Raw genomic sequence first — 7,030 nt, 5'->3', positions numbered from 1 at the left:
GAGAGTAAAACATAATCTTAGAAGGCTTTACCGTTTAATCACCATTGTCATTATTGCATTACTATCCCTTTTTCTTCACTCCTTATGTTCTAGGAGGGTTTGTGTAAGTGACATGTTGCTTACAGTATTCCAAAGGGCCTGCATGGTAGCATTGGTTGTTTCCCTAGTATTCTGAAGAGAGAATATAATGAAAACAAAGCATTAACTTGGTTAAGTCATATTTCAAAATCATTAGCATACTAGATATCAAACCAATTTTTTCTGAGATTGAGCTCTATTTACTGATTATTTTTTAAGTCAAATTTCCTGTATTGTTGATCTAACCTAACCCTTGACATACTATCACTGATTTACTATATTAAAAATTACTGTTTCATTGAACTTTAACATTATTAAAGGTATTCACCATCTCAGACTTCCAATAAAACACTGAAATCCCAAAGGCAATCAAGTTGAACAAGCATACCTTAAAACGAACTCATTGGTCTAATCCTCTAGCTTTGCAGGCTGATTAAGATCATAAAAAACAACATTAACAATAAATTTTCCAAAACTAAAACCATGCTTAACCAATCTAACTTTTGTTTAAACACTGAAGAAGATCCCTAGTGAAAAGCCTTGTTTTAGACCAAATTCAATATCATTAACTAAGAAAAATCAATATCTTTCGCTCAAAAATGCAACTTTAATATTTCAAAAAATTAACTTCGCTCCTCCTTTTTCCAAGATTTTCTCAGTGGCCAACAAAATTTGAAAAATCAACAACAACAATTAAAAAAAAAAAGGTGAAAAATTACTCACACTTGGTAGGATTAGGCTCTCTCGAATACTTCACCTAAAAATTTATCATAAAAACATACACAATCAAGAATTCATAAAACTTGATAAAACTGAAATGCTAAAGTTTTGCATTTTTAAAACAAATTTTTACTTTTTTTTTCCCTACCCAAAGTAAGAAAAGCAATAAATTTAAGAAAAAAAGATGAAAAATATAGCATAATTGAATCTAACCATGACTGATTCCTCCTGTTGCGGCTTCCAAAATAAACTTCCACCTGCCAAGTCCCAATGACAAAAGCCAAGCTAGGGTTTTGACTATAGGATTCTAATTGTATTTTTCTATTTTGAAGATTTCTTGAAAAACCCAACAAAAAGTACACCATTAAAAGTAGACCCAGAAGAAGAGGAGGAAGGTTGTAGATCTAGTCATCGACCAGGTAGATGCCAAAGGGGGCGACTCCAAGACTAAATCCTAGAAAAGTATGGCGGAGCTGATCGCTGAGCCTAGGATACTTCCTCCACTCATCTCTCCTCTTGAAGAACTCTTCGGTAGCTGCTTCGCCATTCTCTCCTACTTTCTCTTCCTCTTTTCTTCGTGCTTTTCATGTATATTTTTTCCTTTTGATATTTGAAAAGGGTAGTTTGGGAATATCAAAAAAACAGAGGGTAAAACAAAAAACCTCAAAAGGAAGTGGGTATGTTTCATTAAAGGCTTTCAAACTGGGGTATCGGGGCCAAATTCCCCAGTTGCAAATGAGTGTAAAGCCCAAATCAATAAAGCTGCCAGATACCAGACATATCACCAATGTATGTGTTTCGATGGCCATGCCCCTAATGTGCCAGCTTGGCCACCAAACCACTCTGGTAAATGGCAAACCATGTAGAACAAGGAAAACCAGTTGAACACACAAAGTAAACAGCAAAGCAACCGGAAATCAACAAGGCAGAGTAGTATAAAAGGAGATCCGTATCCACCCATAAGCTATGCATCTGCATACTAAGATCAAAAACTAGAGTTGAAGATGCCCAACAGGCAACCTGGTTTGAGGTCTTTTTGCAGGTGATTCAAGCCCAAATTTCGAACTGAGGAGAACAACCTCTCGTAGCTAGGCAAGGGGGGAGGACTTTCACCGCTAACAGATGCATAAGGTAGTAGGCAGCAGTTACCTGAATACTTCAAAGTTCAAATCCAAGAAGAGCTGAATTTGAAAACCAAAAAGCTTTGGTAGTATACATTGAAGCAGCTATATGGTGAATGACAGCACTTTTGCTTCCAACATTAACGTTCTTAACTGCAATAGATAGAACTTGGAATAAAAGAAATATAACCATTAACCATATGGATTACCCTTAGATGGGATAAATTCGTAAGTCTTTAAATGGCAGGAACAAAAGAGAAAGAAAACTTACAAAGTGTTTGTTTTTTTTTTTTTTTGGGTAATCAGAAAATTTGTGCCACCTACAATGACAAGGAAAAGAGATCAGATTTTATTATATGTCACTTCCAAAAATAAAGTCTGAAACGAATTTTTTTTTTTTTTGTTTTAAATACTTCAAAGTGTAAATTGACCGAAAGAACAGTTTCATAAAATTTGGAGGTGTTCTCTTAGTAGTTGTACTAGAAAGATCAAGCCTATGCATTCGACAAGAAAAAAAAAATAAAAAATTGGAAGCATTATAAATTATATCATGCATTTAAAGGAATATTTTTAGGACAAAAATTATAATTAAAGAGTTTTCTTTAAAAATGCAGAACTAAGTGTCTGTTTGCCAGAACTTTTTTTAAGGTCAAAAGCTTGACTTGAAGATCAAAAGTTTTTTATTAAAAAATAAAAATGTTTGATAAAAATCAACAAGTACTTGTTGACAAAACAAGCTATTTTAGAGAAGCTCAAATTTTTTGCTTCTTTAGAAAAGCTATTCTTTTGAGCTTATATGGAAATTCAATTAGCATTTAATGTGGTTTTTTTTAACTTATATGGAAACTCATTGAGCATTTAATATATTTTTTTTATTTAAAACCAACCATTTATTAACTTTTTAATAAAAATTCTTTTTCAAAAAAATCTATTATATAAAATCCTACAAACTAAAATTCTATTTTTATTAACTATATCAAATAGACCCTAAATTAGATTATATGCCGCAAAACTTATGTACATTATAGAAGCCCATAACCAACCAAAATTACAAAACAAAGTCAGCATAGTGGGTCCCATTGCCATGTGGAGGCAGTACCCAAAATGACTTAAAAACTTCCAACCTGAAAGTCCAAGTTGCAAGTTGCAGTATTGAATATGATTGCTAATTAATTTGTCTCGGAACAAAAGAAGTGCTTCTGCATTGGAAGTCATTATAAAGAGGGTCAGTGGTCTTGTGGTGGGGGTTGGGTGTACTGGTGTTGTGGGGCTTCGGCATGCATCCACCTCAGATTTCCCGAAGATCATAGACATTGTTTATAAAGTAAGAATTTTCGTTTGGGTTAAATTAGATTTTATTAAATTCTTTCTATTTGCTTTATACAAAATAGTCTAAGTAACATAACAGAGGAGGAAAAGTCAGAGACCGAACACAAACCACTATTTTTTTATTTTTTATTTTTTAATATTTGGATGATAATCCTAATTCTAATATCTTCAAGAAACTCAGACAAGGGCAATGATATTGCCATGGAGCAAAAACCTCTGTCTCAGGCTTTGTCAAGGCTTGGAACAACCAATCACTTGAATCCCGATATTATCAAGGCATGATAAGCGGAGGAGTGCTCATAACTGGAAAAGTCAAAGCATGAAAATCAAACTCTCAAACAAAGAAATATGCTTTCTTGCAGAATCTAGTAATATTGGCTAGAGTATTCAAATAGTGACTGAAACAGAATGGTTCATTTACAGCATACATAGTATTAACTTCTCTAAGCTTCCAAATGGCAAGAGGATAAGATCAAGGCTAGGTGAATATTGGCAACTTCCAACAGCAGCTTCACCTTCTTAGCACTAGATAAATACATGAGAATCCATAAAACAGAAGCAAAATCAACACAGTGGAAGAATCTAGAGAAAAGAAGCAGTTATATATATACTTGAGGATAGGTGTATGATGCATCTAAAAGAAATCAAAATTTCATTTTGAGTATGTGTAAGCAAAAGATTTCCCTGAATATGAAATGAGATACAATGCTTTTGATTCTACTTTTCACGTTCAAAGGCACTTAGGAACTGTATACGGTATCCATCTTCAAATAAAAAGTTTCTACTTTTCACATTAATTTCTACCTGAGACTTTTAGGAGAGGAGAGAATTTCTTCCATAGAGGCTCCATTTCTGAATTGTTGGTATTCAACGGAGTTCCTACACAACCACCAATAGTCAAGGTCACCGAAAATGCTGGTCTAAATTGATGCAAGTTACATCCTCTGTGTCTTTTAAACTTATTGGATTCTATTTTAGTTTCTAGGATCCAAGTGCTAAGATTATACTAAACTTATAATAGTCATTTGTGTACTAAGTTTATATAAACTAATTTAACCCTTTTATCAAAAGGAGCATGTTTTCAATAAAAGTTTTTATCTTCAGACTTTCTTTCATTTTCGCAACATTGTATTACTTTCAGAGATTAGCTGGCATGCCTTTGTTGGAACTGTTTTGGTTTACAAGTTAGTACAAAGCTTCAGCAGCAAGCTGTCGACTGAAGAAGATGCAAGTTCAGCTTAACAACTTGTTAGAATGCCAGCTGGCTTAACAGACTTGTAAAATATGCATGTTTCTTCTTTTTGCTTTGCTTTAAAGTTGTTACAGCTGTTACAACAGTTGACATACATGTATAAATATAGTCAGTTAGTTAGCAAGCAATCATTCTTGAATAAAGACAACAGAAATTTTCTCTCAATTTTCTCTCGAGTTTTCCTTCTTCTTTTTTTCTTAGAAAACTTAAGGCTTGTTTGACCATTAGGTTTTAAAATAATTTTCTATTTTATAAAACAAAAAACTGTTTTCAAAACGAAAAATTACCTGTTTGGCCATTAGTTTTAAAAAACATTAAAATGATGTTTTTTGTTTTCTATATTTTAGTTTTGAAAATTGTTTTTAAACATCACTGGCCAAACACTTTTGTTTTCAAAAAGCAAATAAAAATAGTTTTATTTTTTTTAAAATAATATTTTGAAAACTGAAAACAGAAAATATAGTCAAATAGAGCTTTAGGTTTACACAATTCTTTGAAATTTCTTGATTCAAGAATCATCACAGCCTTAAACTCACAAATGAAGCTTATAGATTCGGGGAAAAGGATTCAAATCTCAGAAGCAGTTTGAGACAGCTAAAGAGAGCATGCATGGTAATATATATATAGGAAGCGATTACCTGAACATTGAAATGCGTAAGAAGAGCTAGAACTAAATATGAAAACCAAAAGCTTGGCAGTATTGAATCAGCAGCTATGGTGAATGACAGCACTTATGCTTCCAACATTGTAACTGCAGTAAAAAGAACTTGGAATCCAAGAAATAAAATCATTAGGTTGTGCCGGAGGGACAAAATGGAATGCCTTTGGATGGTATTAAATTATACATCATATAAATTCATAAGGGTCTTTAAATGGCAGAAGGAATTATTATTTATAGAAATTGACGTGATGAGATAGAATTCATCTAAATATAACAATTTTATTTTAAAAAAGAATAAAGTTTAAAAGCAATATGTAAATGAGAAATTTTCCTATACATAATGTGTACCAAATGGAATCCACGTTGGTGTACATGACCAATAAAAAAATACCATACATGCTATCATATCCTAGTCATTTTAAAAAGTCTATATCAACTTCCTTGATATCATAAACGCTGTTTACTCTCAATTATCCTAATTATTTATTTATTTATGTATTTTTTTGCTTTCACTCCACTCTAATTATCTCATTTTTATAATTTTTTTTTTCTCCTCTTCCATTTATGTTTCACTCGTCGCCATTTAACAATTTAAGCTTTGGAAGAGATTGAAGCTTAACATAAGTCAGACGTGTGGGAAGTTGCCCTTCCTCCGGAAATGAACCCACGTCCATGAGTAGGTTTTTGCAATCGCAAATTTCAAGTGACTTTAAATTTGAAGGCCATGCTTGTTTTGCAAATGACTCCAATTTTTCATAACCCAAAATTTGAATTGTATGGATAACGGAGGGCAATCCACCTTGTGGTGGAAATGACTCCAACTTTGAGCAACGAATTAGCTGCAATTCACCAGTTGATGACTTTGGAATGAAGCCACCAGTTGTTGGCATCCCGATAAGATTTGAAGAGTTTGTGGAGCATGGAAGATTACAACGTAAGTAGTCCCCATTTATGTTGGGACATTCTCTTAAACTAAGCCTTCTAAGTTGTGGGAAGGCTCTAGTACCTTCTCGTCCTCCAACATCTCCTCCCATCATTAAAGACCACTCTTTCCATTTTCTCAATTCTCTTAAATCACCAAGGTATAAAATTTCCGAGGACTTGAATGGTACTGGTGTATTAATCATGGAAGAAGAACCAATACTAGTGCTGCTGCAGGAATAAAATTCATCACCTACTCTCTCCACCATTTCTAATCCCCAAATATGAAGATGGTTCAAGGAGGGTAGCTATCCAAGCTACAGTAGCAAATAACAAATTTTTACAATTAAGTAGGTACAGAGATACTATGTGACTAAATGTATGATGCCTTATCCAACTCGAAATTTTGTCCTTTGGTAATTCCAAATTCTTAGGTCTTAGACACTTGCGTGAGATTGAAGCTTTTCAAGTACCACTCGTGCTTTCTCTGAATCATCTGTTTCACCACACCACTCCAATCGGAGACCTGTAATATGCTTCTTATCTTTCAATTTGGCTTCCGAAACATCTCCAACCTTTATTATATTTTCAATAGTTTTTATCCATAAAGAACCACGCAGATCATGAAGATTACCCAATTCTTTAATATTTTGTCTGTCATTTTGGTCTACAAGAAAAGCTGGTTTTAAATATTGAAGATGTTTCATTTCACAAATTTGCAGTGGCATCTCTGTCACCTTTGTATTTGAAAAGTCCAGATAGCATTTGCCCAATCTTGACAACCCATCAAATTTAGAGTACGCAGATCCTTGAAATCACACAATGTGTTGGGTATCTCTTCAATTTTACTACAATAAGACAAGTCCAAGAATCTTAGATGTTTCAAATTGCCAATTGAACTAGACAACCTATGCAGATGCTTACATGTATTTAACAAGAATGCCTGCA

The 7,030-nt window shown here is 33.4% G+C and overlaps 1 long non-coding RNA gene across 1 annotated transcript; it reads right to left on the bottom strand.

Annotated features, from left to right (window-relative positions):
- Positions 1 to 3,347: 3,347 nt before the first annotated feature.
- Positions 3,348 to 5,334, bottom strand: LOC132800481 (uncharacterized). The gene is made up of 4 exons (XR_009635600.1): positions 5,139 to 5,334; positions 4,053 to 4,127; positions 3,677 to 3,773; positions 3,348 to 3,551 (listed from the first exon to the last, which is right to left on the bottom strand). It is a non-coding gene; the product is annotated as an uncharacterized LOC132800481 (long non-coding RNA).
- Between the last annotated feature and the right edge of the window lie 1,696 nt (positions 5,335 to 7,030).

Source organism: Ziziphus jujuba, chromosome 2 (genome assembly GCF_031755915.1).
Source record: "Ziziphus jujuba cultivar Dongzao chromosome 2, ASM3175591v1".
Lineage (NCBI taxonomy): Eukaryota > Viridiplantae > Streptophyta > Magnoliopsida > Rosales > Rhamnaceae > Ziziphus > Ziziphus jujuba.
The sequence above is the reverse complement of the archived record's forward strand: the minus strand, read 5'-3'. Positions and strand labels throughout refer to the sequence as shown.